Consider the following 18,289-nt stretch of genomic DNA (forward strand, 5'->3'; position numbering starts at 1 on the left):
GGGGGCATTATAGGTGCAGCCTCCTAATGAGCGTTAGGTTTGCCTGCCCAGATCAACCCTGGCACTGCTATCAAGCTGCAACATAACAGTAAGGGAGCAATGTCTGGATTGGCTCAGGACATACCATTAGACCTCTGCTCTAGAGGTCAAAAAACAGAAACTACAGCCCTGATTTAAGAAAAGTGGTGCTGCGGTTTTCTTGCGCCCCATAGTGCAACTCTAATGCCACCATGTGTGCGCCATATTTAAGATTCGGCGCACCATGGAAGTAGTTAGGGAACTGGCATCAGAAGTGTTGACGCTAGTTTGGAGCTTTTCAGGGTTAGAGTAAAAAATGTTGACACTAATCCTGCAAAGCCCATTGAAAAAAATGTCATGCCTCCTTTTAACGCCTGCTGTGAGCAGACGTTAAAAGTGCAGAAAAAAATGACACAAAGAAATCTTCTAGATTTCTTTGCACCATTTTTTCAGCCCCCCTAATGGGAGAACTCCCTCTTTGCATACATTATGTCTGGAGCAGGCATAATGTAGCTCAAGTGTTACAAGCAGTGCAATGCATCTTGTAAATTTGGCACCGCAATTTTGTCCTCGTTGGGCCACATTAGCATTACAACAATGAACCTAATGTGGCGCAAGGAGGCGCTAGGGGCTCCTAAATCAGCCCCTACATGAAGAAAGAGAGATTATGGTAAGTATGGCACTACATGTTTAGAAAAACATGGTTGCAGCGCTGAAATAATAAAGAGTTAAATGATTCCTATTCTGACTTGAGGTAGAATTAGTAAGCTTCATACCTCAACATTTAAACACTGGACAACCTCACCTTACCTGTGTCCCTGTTTTTACATATTGGCAAGGAAGCTCTGGATTCCCTCTCTGCGGGAGGTGAGTTTCACCAAAGCGCGCCGTGAATAGGCAGCCCCTCTCCTGTCTTGCAATTCATGCCAATGGCTGCGCCGCCTTTATCCGGAGGGACATTGCATCTTTGATCCCGGACTGTCGTCCGTCTGAAGGCTGTAAACCGGTTTTGTTTTTAAGTGCACTTTGCTGATATGGGGAATTATTAAGTCGGGACATGTTTGTTGAATTCCTGTGTCTCGTCATGAAGGGTCTTTTTTGGAAGACGGGTTTCTGATAAGGACAGTAATTACCGCATGTGACGGCCGTCCGTCGGGGAGGGGGCACAGATGGGGGTGTCTACTGCAGGCAATTCTTTTTTATATTATTTTACAGCATCATAAAATGATTACAGAACTAAATTATGGCCCTATTGTGGATTCAGTAACAGCATAACTACAGAGGTTCTGGCGGGGCTCGTTTCCAAAAGGAAAAAGTTGTACAGTTTTTTATATATTGTACGTTGTTATAATTAGTGAAAGGGCTGGGGAGGAGGGTAGAAGGGTAGAAGCTGGGAACAGAAAGGAAGCAAAAGAAAACGAATTCAGAGAACAAAGAAACAAGACAAAAGAAAAGGAAATAAGAACGAATGAATGGAAAAAGAAACAAAAAAAAGAAAACAAAGAAGAGAATGGAAAAAATGAAAGGAAGAAGGAAACAGACAGAAAGAGAATGAAAGAAAGAAAGACAAAAAATAGTGTACAGATGCAAAGTAACAACTCTAATAATGACCTGCATTTTACACTGCGCTCCTTACCCATTTCTGTCATTGCTTAGCACTGTAAGGAGTGGAGCTATAGTTTAATGGTACTCAGTTTACCGACGCCTGAAGGATGAATAGCTGAGCTGGTCACGCCAGGAGTAGCTGACGTTTACCTCACTGAGCTATCTAACTGGAACGGAAGAGGAAACAAGCATTTGTAATGCAATGGGTCTCGCATTTGCTCGAGTTAGAGCTATTAGCATTGTAAACTCCTAACTTGACTTTTATTGTTACATAAACTGAAAATGAAAAATAAAACAGTTTCACATAAGTGAGCTGTCGTGAGCATAAAACAGACACACAAAAGGAAACAGAAATTCACTCGCAGTCAAACGTATCAGCAAAAGTGCAATTATCCATGTAACAGGGTCGATGTCATGCAAAGTGGATGACTACTGCCCAGCGAGAGCGCACTGCCTACAAATATTAAGAAAAAGTAGTCCAGAAAACATACAGTAAATACGGAGCCTTGTATATTTTCAGTAGTTGGCCGGTGCACTCAAGGAGGGCTAAACACCAGAAAAGGCATGACGTATGCGTGCCTTTCACTTATGAAATCAAGAGAACTTTAAAAGAGAAGCCCATGAACCAACCAAACTGATTGATGGGAGTGGGAGTGGCTAAAAGCCCACAGAGAGATTACAACAAGGACAGAGCGCTTTGCGCCCTCGACCCTTTAAAGGAGGATTGAGAAGGAAAAGACGGAAACATTTTAAAGGAAGAGAAGAAAAAAACTGAAAGAATGAAAGTAGGCAAATAAAATACAATGAAAAGACAACCAATAAGGAACAGGTTAACTGACAAAGAAAGGGAAGGAAATACATCTCTGGATATAAAAAGAAAAAAGAAGGAAACAAAACGTGAGAAAGAAAAATAAAGAACCTCGACAGGGCAGGAAAACAAAAAAATAAAGAAAGTGAAATACAAAGGTAAAGTAATGAAAATAAAATGGCACATTTCAAGGCTGTGGGAGGACATGCCCTCAGCCCTGCTATGAGTTGGTCATGTCCCACTTCTGATCTGTTATCACTGTGTTCAGTATGTCAGATTACAATATGATTATTGTATTAATCATGCAAGTTTGTGAATTTTATATTTCGCTAAAATACTGCAGACACTCAGAAGCGGGGAGGTGTGGTAAGGTGTGTGAGAAGGTGTATGTGTCGGCATGCATGTCTCTGTTGGTGCTTGTGTGTGACATATGTACATACAGTGGGTCAGGTATTATGCCCAACCACTCTCAGAGATCACCAGCCACCACTGCTCACCTCTTAAAAGAACGCTACACCATGCTGAAGTAATAGTCCTCAAACTAGCTACTCCTCCTGGCACAAGTTAACTGTTTTCTTTGATTCTGTAAAGCACTCCACCGCCTCGCTTAAGTTTACACCATAGAAATACTATATACACACAAAATAAAAGTACTAATATGGAAAATACATTTTAATTAGGGGTAGATGGTGACCTCTGCTCCACTGGCGGAGCTAGCAGAGTTTTTGGCACTCCGACCTCCGCTTGGCTCATGGAGTTCACCCACAACTCCACTAGCCCCGCCAGCACATCAGGGCTCATTGCATGCACTCTGCAGCCCAGTTCTGGGCCACACAGTGTAAGCACACACAGTCTGCACTTGAGCTGTGTAGCCCATAATTCGGCTGCAGTGCGCACTCTTGGCCCGACATTGACGTGGCAGTATGGAGCTGCACCAGCTCTGGTTCCTCCAGACCTCCCTCCGCCAGATGAGCTCCAGGCCACAGGCAATGAGGACCCAGGTGAGTCTTGTTTTTTATTTTTTTTTGTTTTGTGCACACTTATACACAAGAGGCCTGGAACAGCAGCTTTCACTGCCTGCGGCCCTGGCTTGAATTATTCAGGCCAAGGCCGTTTCAGGCCTCTTGTGCACTGGCCTACCCAGGTCTCGCCGGTACACAAGAGGCCTAAAATGGCAGCTTTTGCTGCCTACAGCCCTGACCTGAACTCAGGCCAGGGCCGCAGGCAGCGAAAGAAAGCTGCAGTTTCAGGCCTCTTTTGCACCAGCCTGCCCCAAACAGGCTGGTGCACAAGAGACCTGAAACTGCAGCTTTCACTGCCTATGACCCTGTCCTGAATGCGCCTGATCTCAGAAGCTCTAAGCAGGGTAGGGCCTGGCTAACCAGACTCGACCCCGCTTAGCACTTCAGAGATCAGATGCATTCAGGAGAGGGTGCCACTCCATGACTCACGGAACTCCGCTTCCGTGGAATTCCACAGAGTTTAAAATCAACTCAATGGAATTCCGTGGAGTGGAACTCTGTGAACTCCGCCCAGGCCTAAACTTAATATTAGAAAAAAACATATATTTTTTGTAGAAACCTGGGCAAAACTATTTCATCCAGTGTTACTTTTCCCACTTCCCACTAAAATGTGAAAATTATTAGGGCTAATATTTATGTTTTTATTGCATCAGGAAAGTTGATTCTTGCAAAGTCACTTCTCCATTAATCATAGTGAATTACTGGCGTTTCCTGCGATGTCACTTCCTATCAAATAACATCATATGCAAGTTAGAGGGGCTTCTCACATTCCCTTTCTGTTACGGCCCCAGAAATCCCAGAACCAGCCCTGGTGGTATAAGCAGAACAGACTGGAAATACAGGGAGGTAGGGGGTTACTGCTCGGTGTTTAACAGTCAGAATTTCAAGAATGCATATGCCAACTTGCGGCGTTTCCGAGTGGTAGTTCGATGTGTGCAGAGCTTCAGTTTTGCACCTGTGACCAGGCACAGAACAGGATTATGCCATGGCACCACATCTGTTAGATAAATCTCACTGCTGCACTAGTCCATGGCTTTTCACTCTGGTTTACTAAACTTATTCAATTGGCTTCACCAGATAATTTACCGAAATTATGCCTCCTTATGGAAAAGCATAGCACCTCATGTCCAACCTTTCACTAACATTAACGGGCCTTGCAGTGAAAGAGAAAAACTTCAATTTACTAAATCACCTATCACTAGCAACAAAGAATAATAAGTACTCTTGAATGCTGCTTTGTTTGATGACGTCTGATGGGGTTTTGGAACTTTGTGACGCAATTTATTAGATGGCCCCTATAGCAAACGCATATTAAACTCAGAAGGTCCCAATAGCTAATCTAATCACTATTAAGAGGAAAGTATGTGAAAATAAATTTCCGCATTTTAAACCTTTGCACTCACTTGACTCATTTTTAAAAATAAGATACATTCATGACAAAGCTGAGATTGTGGGCTTGCTTATGCGTTTGCCAATGTACAGAAATATTTTCCAGCTCCACATGAATTTAATTAAGTGAAAACGCGTTGTTTCCGAATATTGTTGCGTCCTATCTTCTCACAGTCGCCGGTATTAATAGACGCAGTTGATAGATGTCTTCAGGGGACTTCCTTTCTAATTAGCAGGTACTTCGTGTTGCTGGCTTGCCAATAGAAACAAAATTAAAATAACCAAACAAGGATAATTATATTATGCAAAGGTTCTGAAATACCTGTCAGGTAGCAGGCTTCATTTTTATACTGTGCTGCGTGTATCATATATTCACACTTATACAAATGATTGGCAGAATGCAGGTAGCCGTGGGGGGAGCTGTCTAATAACAATGGGGGAGTTATTTTAACACGAAGGCACTATGAAAAGTGCTAAGGATCCAGGGGCTTGCATGTTTTCTTTTTTTTTTCTTTTTTTTGGGGGCGTGGGGGTGGGCTTTTCTGTTTTAATCACAATAGATTTTGAAAGAACTGAAACCAGGTGTATTTTAACGTATCTACATGCACGCAAGCGTGATGCAATATTTTTTCAGTGCACAGATTCATTACTTACATTTGAACGGGTATTTTCTTGTGGTACCTTTCTTCCCCATCGGGTCCTCCGCGGCGGCACTCTCGATAGCTTAATGCTAAACTGGCTGCTTGTCCGGTCTCTTTGTTCAATCGCTCAGGTCCAGGCCTAAGCATAGAGGTGTCATTAATGTGCGACTGCAACACCGGGGATGTGAGCTGTAATCACCATCATGTTCGTCGATTTCACTAGTTCTGTGAGCTGCTCTGCCCGTGAGGGTCCTATGATTGCTTTTCAAAGGAGAAATATAAAATCTTGCTGGTTCTGTTGATCAGCTAGGGTGTGGCTGAGTATGAATTTGGGTGGTATGCAGCAGTGCTCGGCTCCAAGGTAGGACTGGCCTGGAGGGTAATCTGAAAACACTAAGGCCCATATTTATACTTTTTTAGTGCCTCATTTGCCTCATTTCTTGACACAAAAGTGGCGCAAACTTACAAAATACAATAAATATGGGCCTGAAGGTGATGGGAGCTTGCTTGCAGTAAGTAAGTCTAAGCACCTGAAAATGCACAGGGTAGGACTCCAAGGCTATTGTTCTTTTGCTCACCTTGCCACCTCAGTTTGGAACCAGCCATATGCAGATCAGTCTTGACTCTCCTCCTCATGGGAACAGTCCTTTCCAAACTGCCAAGCCATGTCCTCTCTGAAACAGAACACAAGCAACCCAACACTAGTTTGGCACTGGTTATGGGCTTACCAGGCAGGAGCACCTTGGTTCCAATTGGACCCACGTCTGGGCATACCCATGCCACATAGGGCCTTATTTGGGATGGGGGCCAATACAGAGTATCCCTGGACTGCTCCAATGGCCTATTTTAGAGGGGGGCTTCAGCACTCCTGACTTTGAGCTTTATTATCTGGCAGCTCTACTTCAGTAGATTGCTTACTGGTTGGCTGGTGCGAACCTGACTGACCTGGGCTGCGAGGGTTGCTGGCCTGTTTGAGTTGTGTTACTGGCCCACTTGCTGCAACATATGTCCGGGGGAGGGCTGATGGACTACTCTCAGCAGCAGCACTCGAGTGTTCAAGGCAGGGTGTGACGCAGAATCTCCCACTGTACGCCCCCTTGTTACCTCTGGTGGGACTTCCCCATGGTGACCCCCTATAGCCTACACTCTTCACCGTGGCTCAGTTGGCACCTTGGTCAGAGGAGGGGCTAGTTGTGGTTGGGGACTGCAATGAAGCCAATATGTTGATACCTTTCTAAGTCCTAGTTGACAATGATGTGGAAGGCAGCTGCTGTGCCAGGGGTGGCAAGAGGGGAATCAGCACTTAGGGACTGGGCGACAGAGGAAGGGCAGGCTCTGCATGGGGAAGAAGTGCGAGGTGTCCATAGAGTGCCAATTGTGCCCTTGTGGGCAGAGGTGCTAGCAGCATTTGATGACCCAGGTGAACCTGCAGGATCCTCCCTGGAGGTCTTAATATCTGAGAGCTGTGATGAGACACTTCTAGCAGTACTTTCATAAGGAGACAAAATGTGCTGCTGATTGCAGGGCTAAGATACTTTGGATTTCTGTGAGGGTAATTGGGTGATGCCTCAGCAGTGTCGCTGTATTACCTGGCCTGCCCCGAATGTATGTGTAGTGTGCCCATGGAGCTACCATGGGGTGATCCTGCTCTTTAGCTCCCTTTTCCACTATTCCCATTCCTCCCTACTACCCTCTAGACTCAGCCGCTCTGGACTTACTGTTCATTTGCCAATTTTGTTATCCATGATGTTTTTTTGTTTTCCTTGCAATAAAGTATTATTATGATCCATTATGCTCTGTCAGCCAAATTGGTGTCTTTCTGCCATGTTTCTACCACATTTTCCTTCTGTTCACTACTGCATTTCACATGCTTACTGTTATGCTGTTTCACAAATATGTACTAGATTATTGAGATATGGCTCAGGTCCCTGCGACCCCGACTAGGACAGAATGAAATTGAGCCTGACATGCTATTGTAATGTGTATGGTAATGCCTGTTTATATACTTGAAAACGTTAATAGACATATTTTAAAAAAATGTCTATTGGTAGCATCTGAATGCATCTCCACTATTGACACCGGTATGGCTTACTTATGTCGGAGATACTTCCAGAATTGAATCCTTTGTATGATTTGGTTTTATGTCAGTCCTTCTATACTGTCTCTTATATTTCTATTACAACATATAGTTCCATTGATAATCCTTAGGCTCATAATGTGGCAAATCGTATCATGTACTTATGATTATTGCAAGTCCTGTACCCATCATCCAACTGCCACTCTCTTCTTTGTCTCCATCCAGTGCACTGAGAGTTTGACTGACTAAAGGGACGCATGTCAGAGGTTAGTAAGCCTTTTGCAAGATATTTTGCAATATATATATTTGTCTCTATCAAGCTTTTTATTTCAAATTAATGTATTAACTGTTATAATTTCCTTGACCTGCATGCATTGGTTGTGATTTTTAAAGTGTAAACATATACATATATAATGTCACTAGATACAATACTCTTTTATGTGTTGAGTGTTTTTCTATTCCCCCTCTTTTGCCATCCATTTCAAGACTGATAACATTAGCACAGTTTATTCTTGTCTGTCTTACTACCTTAATATTTCACATCTTGTGTCTGTTAGAGTAAACTAATAACAACTTAATCTCACTCTCTTTGATCCAGAGGATTCTTAAAACTTCACTATGCAATGCTCATGATTGGGTTTTGAATATACACTGATATGAAATATGGTTTTGATGACAAAATATTATTTAAAAAAATATCGAAACAGAAATATCCTAAAAAAAGAAAGCACAAATTTTGGCTACAAAAATAAAGCTACAAAGACATCTAAAATACCTAAATATTAGCAACAACAATAAAAATACACTAAATATCATAACCACAGTTAAAAACTCAAAATAAGAAAGGAATATCAAAAAATAATTTACCCACAACAAAAATATCATTACTATCAGAGAAAAAACTACTATGAATTCAAATAAACTAGATTAGTGTTTCAAAATCAATAATTATATGCAAGAAAAACACAGTAACATTTAAAATATTATTTTAATATCTAATACATATTTTTAAAATAACATTCAAGAAATAACATTGTAACATAACTGATATAAAAACAATGATTTTCAACCACAAATACAACAGCAATAAAAAACAATACTTGAACATTAAAATGACTTACATTTAACATATTCAAAAATAAAATATTATATATATATATATATATATATATATATATAATAACACACATAAATGCTAACTAGCAAGATGCTCCATAGCTAAAGCAAAAATAAGCAGTAATAATGGACACTCCTGGCGGGTTCTCCGTTGGATAACAAAGCCTTCCAATATCACCTGGCCAGTCTTTACCCTGGCGGACAGGTCTGCATACAGGGTACACACCCATCCCAAAAACTGAGGCCCAAATTCCATATTTGTAAGAGCAGAGAAGAGGTGATCCCACCCTAAGGTGCGAAGGCTTTCTCAATATCCAGCGACACAGCCACTTGATCAAAGGCATCTGGGAGGAGGGGGTGTCATAAATGATCCGCAGCAATAGGCGTATGCTAAGGAAGGTGCTACGGCCTGGTATAAAACCCAATTGATCAGCGGGGACTACTGTATGAATAATGGGGAGCAATCAGTTAGCCAAGATCTTACCCAGTATCATACAGTCAAGATTTAATAGCAAGAGGGGGCGATATGACTTGCCCGGTTTGGGAAGGACTATTATCAGGGCCTCACAGAGAGAGTATGATAGTCAGCTCCTGTCGTTGGCTTCCTTAAACATCTCAAGAAGGTGCTGTATGGTGTAGGTAGAGAAGGTAACATAATACTCGATCTGCAGACCATGTGTGCCCGGGGTCTTATTATGAGCAATCTAGGATAGAGCAGCACGATTCTCATCTAATTGTAGGGGCTCCTCAAGGGCATCCCATTGGGAGACAAAGAGTCTGGGAAGGGAAGCTCCAGATAAGAACTCAGATATGCAATTATGGGTTAGTGGAGAGGGCTTCACTTACCATTCCTGATAGTAAGCGCGGAAGGCAGTATTAATAGCTAGTTTGGAGGTGACAAGGGTGCTGTTGTTAAGGTGAAGTGCCACAATAGGAACACTATGTAGCCAAGCTAGTAGTTTGCTGGATCGGTCCCCCTGGGCACGTTGCACCGTCATCTGTTGGGTGATTATGGTGACTCAGAGATGAGTCTGCTTCATTGCGTCGTTCTCATAGTTGGTGCAATTGGGTAAGCGACTCAGTTCGGGGCACGACCTGAGTTTCCGCCAACCAGAGATCACATTTGATGGCGGTAACATCCACAGCCAGTTGGCGTGGGATACCCCAGAACACCATAAATTGTCCATGGATCACTGCTTTAGTGGCATCCCAATTTAGGGTGCAGGAGGAAGCAGAACCAGCATTCTCTTCAAATAACGAGCGAGGCATTGTGGCAAGGCTTCACAGAAAGGAGGGTTAGAGAGCTATTCGGGTTGGAGGGGCCAGGTAGTTAAGGCAGTGCACTGTTTGCCCCATTGCAGTGTTAGTAACAAAGGGCAGTGATCAGAAAGTGACTGAGAAAGATATTCCAATCTGACCATTAAGGGGAACATCTGATCCGTGCAGAGGAGGAGATTGATCCTGGTATATAAGTCATGGACCGGCAAGTAGTATGAGTATTTCCGGTCATATTGGTGGCCCATGCGCCATATCTCATGTAAGCGTATTCGTGTGCGCCCAGTTAGTAAAGTGTCGGGTGATGCGAATGCTAGTGGCTGTGGGTAAAGGGGATAAGAATGATCAAGCTTTAAGTCTGGTACACAGTTAAAGTCCCCTCTCCATATTTCAGGGTATAATGGATCCTGGAGGAGCGCTGGGGTAAGGCCAGGATTCCTGCTTTGTTGGCATTAAGGGCATATAGCGTCACTAGGTATAGGGGGCCCTATCCAAGAGGACCTCCAAGATGACATATTGATGATCTGTTGGTACCCGTTGGGCATTCAAGGTGAATGAGACCCCAGGTGCAATCCAAATAAACACCTCCCATGCATACACTGACACCGTTGTGCCATATGTTTGTCCTCAGTGTGAAGACAGTCCAATTCAGAAGTCATGAGGTGCATTTCTTGAAGCTTGGTCATATGTACATGTCAACATCTAAGGTATGTATACACTCTGTATCGCTTAGTTGGAGCGGCCATGCCATGCATGTTTCATGTCATAATATTGTAATGTGGGATTTGGTATGTAAGTGTCTGGTTAGCTGTCATATAGTGAGGTGCACAGAAGGTGGATGTACAACAACAAGTCCTTCGTGTCTCCCCGGGCCCCTCCATCCCCCTAGTAATAACCCATTTGGGTCACCATTGGTGTATTTGTAGTATAAGTGGAGGAATAACATTGTGTCCAACAAGAAGTTCCAGTGCAAAACATGTTAACCAAACCAATAACAAGCCAATACAGTATCATCCCCCCATGGCAGTAACCACAAAAAGGGCCACCCACATAATGCTAACTGTATCACAACAACATAAAGAAAAGAAATATGCAAAATAACCAGTCCATGTAGGAATGCTGTTAGGATGTGGATAGTAGGATCCATTGCCCAGCGTCTTGGCTCATAAGCATATTGAAGAGGCACCATGTATCCGGGCACATTGGAGGCCCTTGTATTCGGAATCTGGTAGCATGGGATAGCACAAAAGAGACACTGGGGGCATCAAGGTGGGTCAAATGAGGTAATCGGCAGACAGGGGTGTGACCTGGGAAACCCTGGCACTGGAGGTGGAGGAGGCCTCAAAGTTACATATTTCTCAGGGCAGCAAAGGAGTTGGCCTGATGATGAAGTACCACCACCTCAACCGCATACACCTGTTCTGAGGGTGCTTGGGTTCAGTCCGGAAGCACACATGTTGGCTTGCACCAGCGGCATCTGGGTGTCACCCACGTCCCCTCCTCACCCTAAGGTTCAGTGGTGCGGGCAAGTCCCTTGGCATGGTGCCAGGTCAAAGCATCCTTGCGGGTAGTGAAGTCCTGGGAGATTACCCCATCGCTAACCTTGAGTTTCACTGAAAGAAGAGTGTGTACTGAAGTTGATGTACCCGCAGGCGTTGCTTGACCTTCATGTAAAATCCACGTTTGCGTTGGACCTCTAAGGTGAAATCAGGATAAGCTGAGATGGTGGTGTTTTCAAAGTTCCAGGGCCCGTTAGCACGAAACAGTTGAAGGATTAGATTCCGGTCATGGAAATTTAGAAATCGTAAAATTAGAAGATTGGTGATGTTCATGCCTAAGGTGGGAACCCCGGGGCATGATGTGCTCTTTCCACAGAAAACAGGGTGGGTATTTTGTCTTTCAGCACAGTGCTCATTAGCCATTTGTCAAGAAACAGTTCAGCACAAGGAAGTTCTGAGTGTTCAAGGAATCCGATAAACCAGATGTTGTTGCTCCAAGAGTGTCCCTTGGCATCCTCTGCCCTGTGATGTAAGGAGGATATCTCCTCTTGTATTGCTGTAAGTTTAGTATGCAGGTCATACACCTTTGGAGTGATAGTGTGGATTGCTGATTCTGTTCAATAACTCTTTCAGTCAGTTTGCAGTGATCCGCATGGAAGAGGCTCATGTCAAGAGACACAGAGTTAATTTTCGCTTCCAGTGAGATTTTGATGCCAAGGATGGCATGGAGGACCTTTCCAAACTGTTCTGAGTGTTTAAAGAGCATGTTCTCAAGATGACAGAAGATGTCCATGTTTGAGGGTGGCAAGGGCTGGGGCGATCATCCACAGTTGATTCTTTGCAAGCCGCATTTTCCCCATGAAGGTGCCAGTTGAGGGGCTGAGAGTGTCCAGGTCTCCCGTTTTGCAGGATACTAGGAACTCCAGCGCAGGTGAGTCATGGACTGGACAATGGAGGGAGCAAGCTGGTGGGGGAGAGGCACTTGTGAATATGAATCAACCAATGATTAGGATCCGAGACCAAAGCAATATGTGCGTAGTGAGGTGCGCAGTCCCGCAGGTAATAAGGCAGGATCTGAAAGTTTGTGACTGCTCCAGATGGGAGATCATCAAATATGTCTGCTATGCACACAGGATGCCCCACTGAGATCTTATTTTAGAGTAATTACTGGCCCCAAGTGAGCAAGCCCTCAAGGCCCTCCCCAGACCCAGGTGCAGGGGCAGAAACAACGAAGTCAGTGCACAAAGTATTGTACATGCGCCCCCCAGATATGTGGTGGCCCTCCAGGCCCAAGCGCAGTACAATGGGTCAAACCTGCAAGGGCCATGCCGTTCTCTCCTTGCGTGGGTCTGCAGTGGAGGTCTTCAATGTAAGACTCAGTACCCGGCTGCCGCCGATTTTGTTGTGGCCCCCCCTGATGTTTTAGAATCTGCCTGGGGAGCACTCATGTGGCAGCTGTTCAGTGGTAGTAGCCCTCCAGTGCTCTTCAGGACACAGAGGGAGGGGCTCACAGCAGGGCAGGAGAAAGCCCCTGTGCACCACACTCAATAGGCAGCAAACAATAGGAGGTCGGTGAGCTCTCAGAAGCCCTGGGTCTCTGGACCCGATTGAGATGCTGCAGGTTTCTGCACAGGCGTGGACCCTCTGTCTGCGATAACGGTAGTGATTTCAGCAGCCTGATGTCGAGAAGGGCTGGCGGTAGGGCATACCAGGTGGGCCACAAAATGAGGCTGATAGCCAGACGTGTGCGGGCGGTGACCGTGCCCCTCTGTACTCACCAGCTCGTCAGGGACCGTATTCATCAGGGCTCTTCCGGCGTCACAGACAGTGCCACGCCGGCTGAAGGCCTCACCTGCAGCCAACGTTAGTCAGGGTCGTCCCTCTTGGCGCTCTCTGCCGCCCCACAAGGTTGGATGGCACCTTCCAGATATCACTGGGACCCTCGTGTGCCGGCAGCGATAACAGCAGAAGGTTCCGGTCACGATGGTTGCAGAATATTGGATGAACCCGGTGTGGAGCTCTCTAGAAAGCGTCCATCGCAGTCACCATATTGGCCACGCCCCCAACCCATTATAGTTAAAGTTCATTATGAACCTTTGCCTGCTGAGTTGCAAATAGAGGACGTTAATACTCAACACCCGCTGTGTCTGCTAAACGCGTGGGTGTTTACGAGTGAGTCAACACTAGTCTACCCTTGCAGTAAGTATATTATTAATTGTTAAGAAGCAGCAATATGACTTACCACCACCTGCCACTGCCGCAGATGACACTCCCCCTTTGACAGCTAGTGCTACAATTTCTTTTTTTACATATTTTAGATGCCAGATACACCTCCCCATATTGTTTTTTTTATAGCAAAATACAACCACAATACATCACTACTATTCGGTTACAGTATCTTCTATCATAATATCAGTTGGGCATTTTGTTGGTTGGCAATTTTTGAAAAGCCAGGTAGTAAAGCCAAACAAAAACCTTTTGTAATCGAGGGGCAGAGCTATTAATGAATCTGAGTTTTTGAAGAGAAATAAAAGAGTGCAATAAATAAGAGTGCAAGAATTGGTCAATGAAGCACATATGGTCTTATTTGGCAAAGGCAATAGGGCTGTTCTCCTTATACTTTCAGCCATGGTGCATGGTCATCAACTGCTGGTATATATAAAATAATAATAGATACACAACATTGGAGGGTCCAATTTCATGGCCGTGTACAAACACTCTTTTTTACTGACTGAGCAGGAGCAAGAAAAAGAAATGCATAGAATACCTTACTTGGGCATGCAAGCTTCGCAGTAGAGTACATGGGTTCCCTGAGCCCTAGAGTAGCAACAGTTCACAAAATTTATAAGGGGAGAGGGAAAACTTACTAACAAAGCAGAAAAAATGAAGCTGCAGACAGACTAGTACACACAGTTTGAAGTAACTTACAGGAACTTCAAATACAGAAAATAAGTAGATAGGATTATGCAGGAATAAGAAGGATTTAGGAAACGTATAAACCGAAGAGGAGTTGGAAAGAAATTAGGAGACAGGCACAGTAAAAAGGTAAACAATAATTCTAAATGTGGAGCGGTAAAAGTTACTGAAATAAATATTAATATCAACAACAGGAGGACTTATGAGGTCCAGCATAGCCATCTGCCCTGGTACTTGGGGGAACCTCCAGCTCTCTGACCAGCCCTTTTCTTGCCCATGGATGCTGAAGGATGTCAGAAATAAAGAAAAAAATGAAAAAAAGATTAGTGGTAGAGTAATAATCTCTCCAAAAATATGTTTTGGCAGGAAAATGCAAACACAGTAACATTGAACTTGTATAGTACTAGAATTGTGGACCATCCTATTCTAAATTTCCTAAATCTAACTTTTTTCCAAATTTCCTATACTACATTTTGGAACTACTAATAAATTGCAGTTAATGATTTTTGCTTTTCATCTGATTCTCAATCTCTCAACCCTCTTTGACAGGCCAACTCAATCTTGATTCTTTAATGCATAGATGGATGCATACATGCATAATACACATCACAAGGAAATTGCTTAGCACTGTATGAGCTACAAAAAATAAAGACACAGAGAAGTGAGAGAATGCACTAAATCACTAATACTAATAGCTATCACTGTCTTAGTGACAGGACAGAGGCGTCTCTGCTTTACTTCTTAAATAATCAGCCCAAGTGAGCACCAACGAGTACAATTAGGTAGCGCTGAGCACCTGTCTAGATGACGATCATATAATGTTTGTAACATAAACTTAACTTACCTGCGTGTGAGCAGCAAGCTTGTTATTTGGAAAAAAAGTATTAGCATAAAAACACAACTAATAAATAATTATTAGTTACTCATCGAGCCCAACAACCTTCATCCTTAGTAGGTTGTGAAGGTCCATCTCCTGATCTAGGATGTAGGCCCATCGGTGCGTCTGCTGTTGTTGTTGGGTGCAGCAGACCCCCATAGCTGTGCTGCACAGCCCAGCACAATCTCTCCCAGCACTGACAGCGCTCCCGGAGGCTGTACCCAATCCCGGGGCTGTCGCCTGCTACAGGGTGGAGGGGAGGTGGCGCTGCACATGAAATAAATAGTGCTGCCACCTCCAACTCTGAAAAAATGGTGTGGGGCTGCACCCCTTCGTAGCGCTGCTGCCCGCAAGAAAGGCAGCTGGTGGTGATAGCTCGGGGGGCCTGGTGCTGCTGCTCCCCTGCTCTGACATGGTGTTGGGCACTGGGGGAGAAGGTAGAAGAAAGGAAAAAGAAGGAAGGAAGAAAGAAAGGAAAGGAAAAAAATAAGAAAGTAAAGCAGAAAATAAAAAAAGTGCAAAAGTCACAAAAAAGACACACAAAAATTAGAAAAAAACATAACATACACAAACACCAAGAGAAAATGTAAGATAGTGAATAGAAATGAGGGGAAAATAAGTTTTATAGATGAAGGATGGAAGATGTTAATGAAGGATTAAAGAAGCAGGCCCTAGCATCATAAACAGAGCAAAAATAAAGATGGCTGCGCCCATGCGAACTGCGTGGTGTCATTCACGGGAGAGTTTGTGCGCAAGAACGCACTTCGCGTTGCCATTGACGTAAAACGTCCTGTGAAAGGACACAGCAAGAACCTCCGTCCGCTCACATAACTCTTCGTAGTGAAGCAGAGTTATTTTACCACTTCACGGAGTTCCACGTAGCGTGTCTATGTGAATTCCGCCCGGGCCTAGTTGTGACCTTTGTCAGTTCCCAAGGTACTAGACATGTTTAATGACTTTATGAGACTATTTTATCCACTTACGATATTATTATTTGCATGATACCCATGTGAACCATTGTTGCCTGTTTTAGTTACATTCCCAGGTTCTTGTGGGTTTAAGGGTTGCTCTTGTAGCCTGACTAGTGGTGAACGCATCCTGCATATGGGCAGAAACCGAATCCTCACACCTTACTCAGGGAATCCACATAGTAGGGCTCCCCTCTGGACCTTGCTCTAGGGCCGGTGGTCATGGTTTCCCTGGGTGCTGTCCACTTACCCAGCAGAGAAACTTGCAGGCTTTGGCCTCCAGTCCTAGTCAATGGCTTTTTCATGTTTCCTCAAGAGTGTAGAGGTTGCCAGTTTTCCGCAAACTAAGACCAGGATTTATGAAAAGTGGTGCTACACCTAATGTAGCACCACTTTTCTTGTCCCCCTAATGCCACCATATGTGCACTGTATTTAAAATACGGCGCACCATGTCACTAGTCTGGTGGACCAGCATCATATCTTTTTATGCTAGTCTGGCATTTTGCAGGACTAGTGTCAAAATTATGACGCTAATCCTGCAAAGCACCCAGAGGCCCATTGAACACAATGGGAGCCTCTTTGTAATGCCTGCACTTATCAGGTGTTAAAAAATACCAATAAAAATGGCGCAAAGGAATCTCATAGATTCCTTAACGCTATTTTTACACACACCCCGAGTGCCAGAACGCCCCCCTTGCATACATTATACCTGGCACAGGCATAATGTGGCTCAAGGGGTTACAGAGTGGTGCAATGCAAGCATTGTGCCACCTTGTAAATATGGCGTGGCATTTTTGCCCTTCCAATGCGACATTAGCGTAAAAAAAGTGAAGCCAACGTGGCGTTGAAATGGTGCTAGGCAACCATAAAGCTGGGCCTTACTATCAGGGCAGAGGTATGAAAAAAACTACCAACTTGCCCCACTGCTGTTCAGACCTCTGACTTTCCAAGGTGCACACCCATCTACCCAGTAGTACATGTATTAACCCAACAGCTACCTGACCAGGGCCCAGGGCCTCCCTACCAGACACTGACAGAAGAACACACTACATTCCCCTCAGTAATACATCTAAGCTGCGGGATTAATGGCTCTAAATCTTCCTGTTTGTTTGTTGGTCTCAGCATCTGGTGAGTGAAAGCTTGAGCTGTGAAAGACACATGGTGGCTGTAGAACTTCAGTTTAGCAGCATTTGCTGAGATGGCCATCGTGCCAAGTTAATTATCATTTGCAAACAGACGGCATAGTTCCCTGGTTGGGTCACAGAGCTGGGAGTCAGGACTTTATGGTGCTGCTCCTGCCAATGAGTCTGCGACATTGGCATAGCTACTCTGTGCCCTTCATATACGTCAGCATGTTTCATGGGTATGGTGTTATAGTTACATCATAGTGTCAGCCCTTGAACACGTGCCCTCTTCTGTGTACTGATGCGCTGTTCTTTAGGAATCGTTTTAATTTCCTGGCTGCCGATGGCCCATGGTCACTCAAAACTTTAAATCTTCTCTTTGTAGGAGGTTGAGAGACTATGGTAAGAAGGACAGTCACAGGAGGCTCATGATTCTGGAAGAAGACTAGAAAGGTCTCATGTTTCACGAGCAGAAAAACTCACTGTCCTCATCCCACCCTCTCCTCCCCGTAACAATCTATGGTGGTCATTACGACCCTGGTAGTCGGTGTTAAAGTGGCGGTAAAACCGCCAACAGGCCGGCGGTAAAAAAAATGGAATCATGACTGTGGCGGAAACCGCCAACATAGACAGCCACTTTAACACTCCGACTGCCACGGCGGTACAAACAAACACCGCGGCGGTAACCGCCAACAGACAGGCGGAGGACAATGTACATGGCAGAAACAGGACTTCGAAGGGAAAACGCTCACCTCTACACAGCCCACGAGGAACCAGGACGCCATGGAACCGGAACTTCAGATACTCCCAGCCTTTATCTTCCTGCTCCTCTACCATGAGCACGAACACCGGCAGCGAAGACCACGGTGAGTACTACACCTATGACACAGGGGAGGGAAAAAACAGTGACAAACACACGCAGCACGCAACACCCCCACCCCCACCCTCACCCAC

This window comes from Pleurodeles waltl, chromosome 4_2 (genome assembly GCF_031143425.1).
Source record: "Pleurodeles waltl isolate 20211129_DDA chromosome 4_2, aPleWal1.hap1.20221129, whole genome shotgun sequence".
NCBI classification, from domain to species: domain Eukaryota; kingdom Metazoa; phylum Chordata; class Amphibia; order Caudata; family Salamandridae; genus Pleurodeles; species Pleurodeles waltl.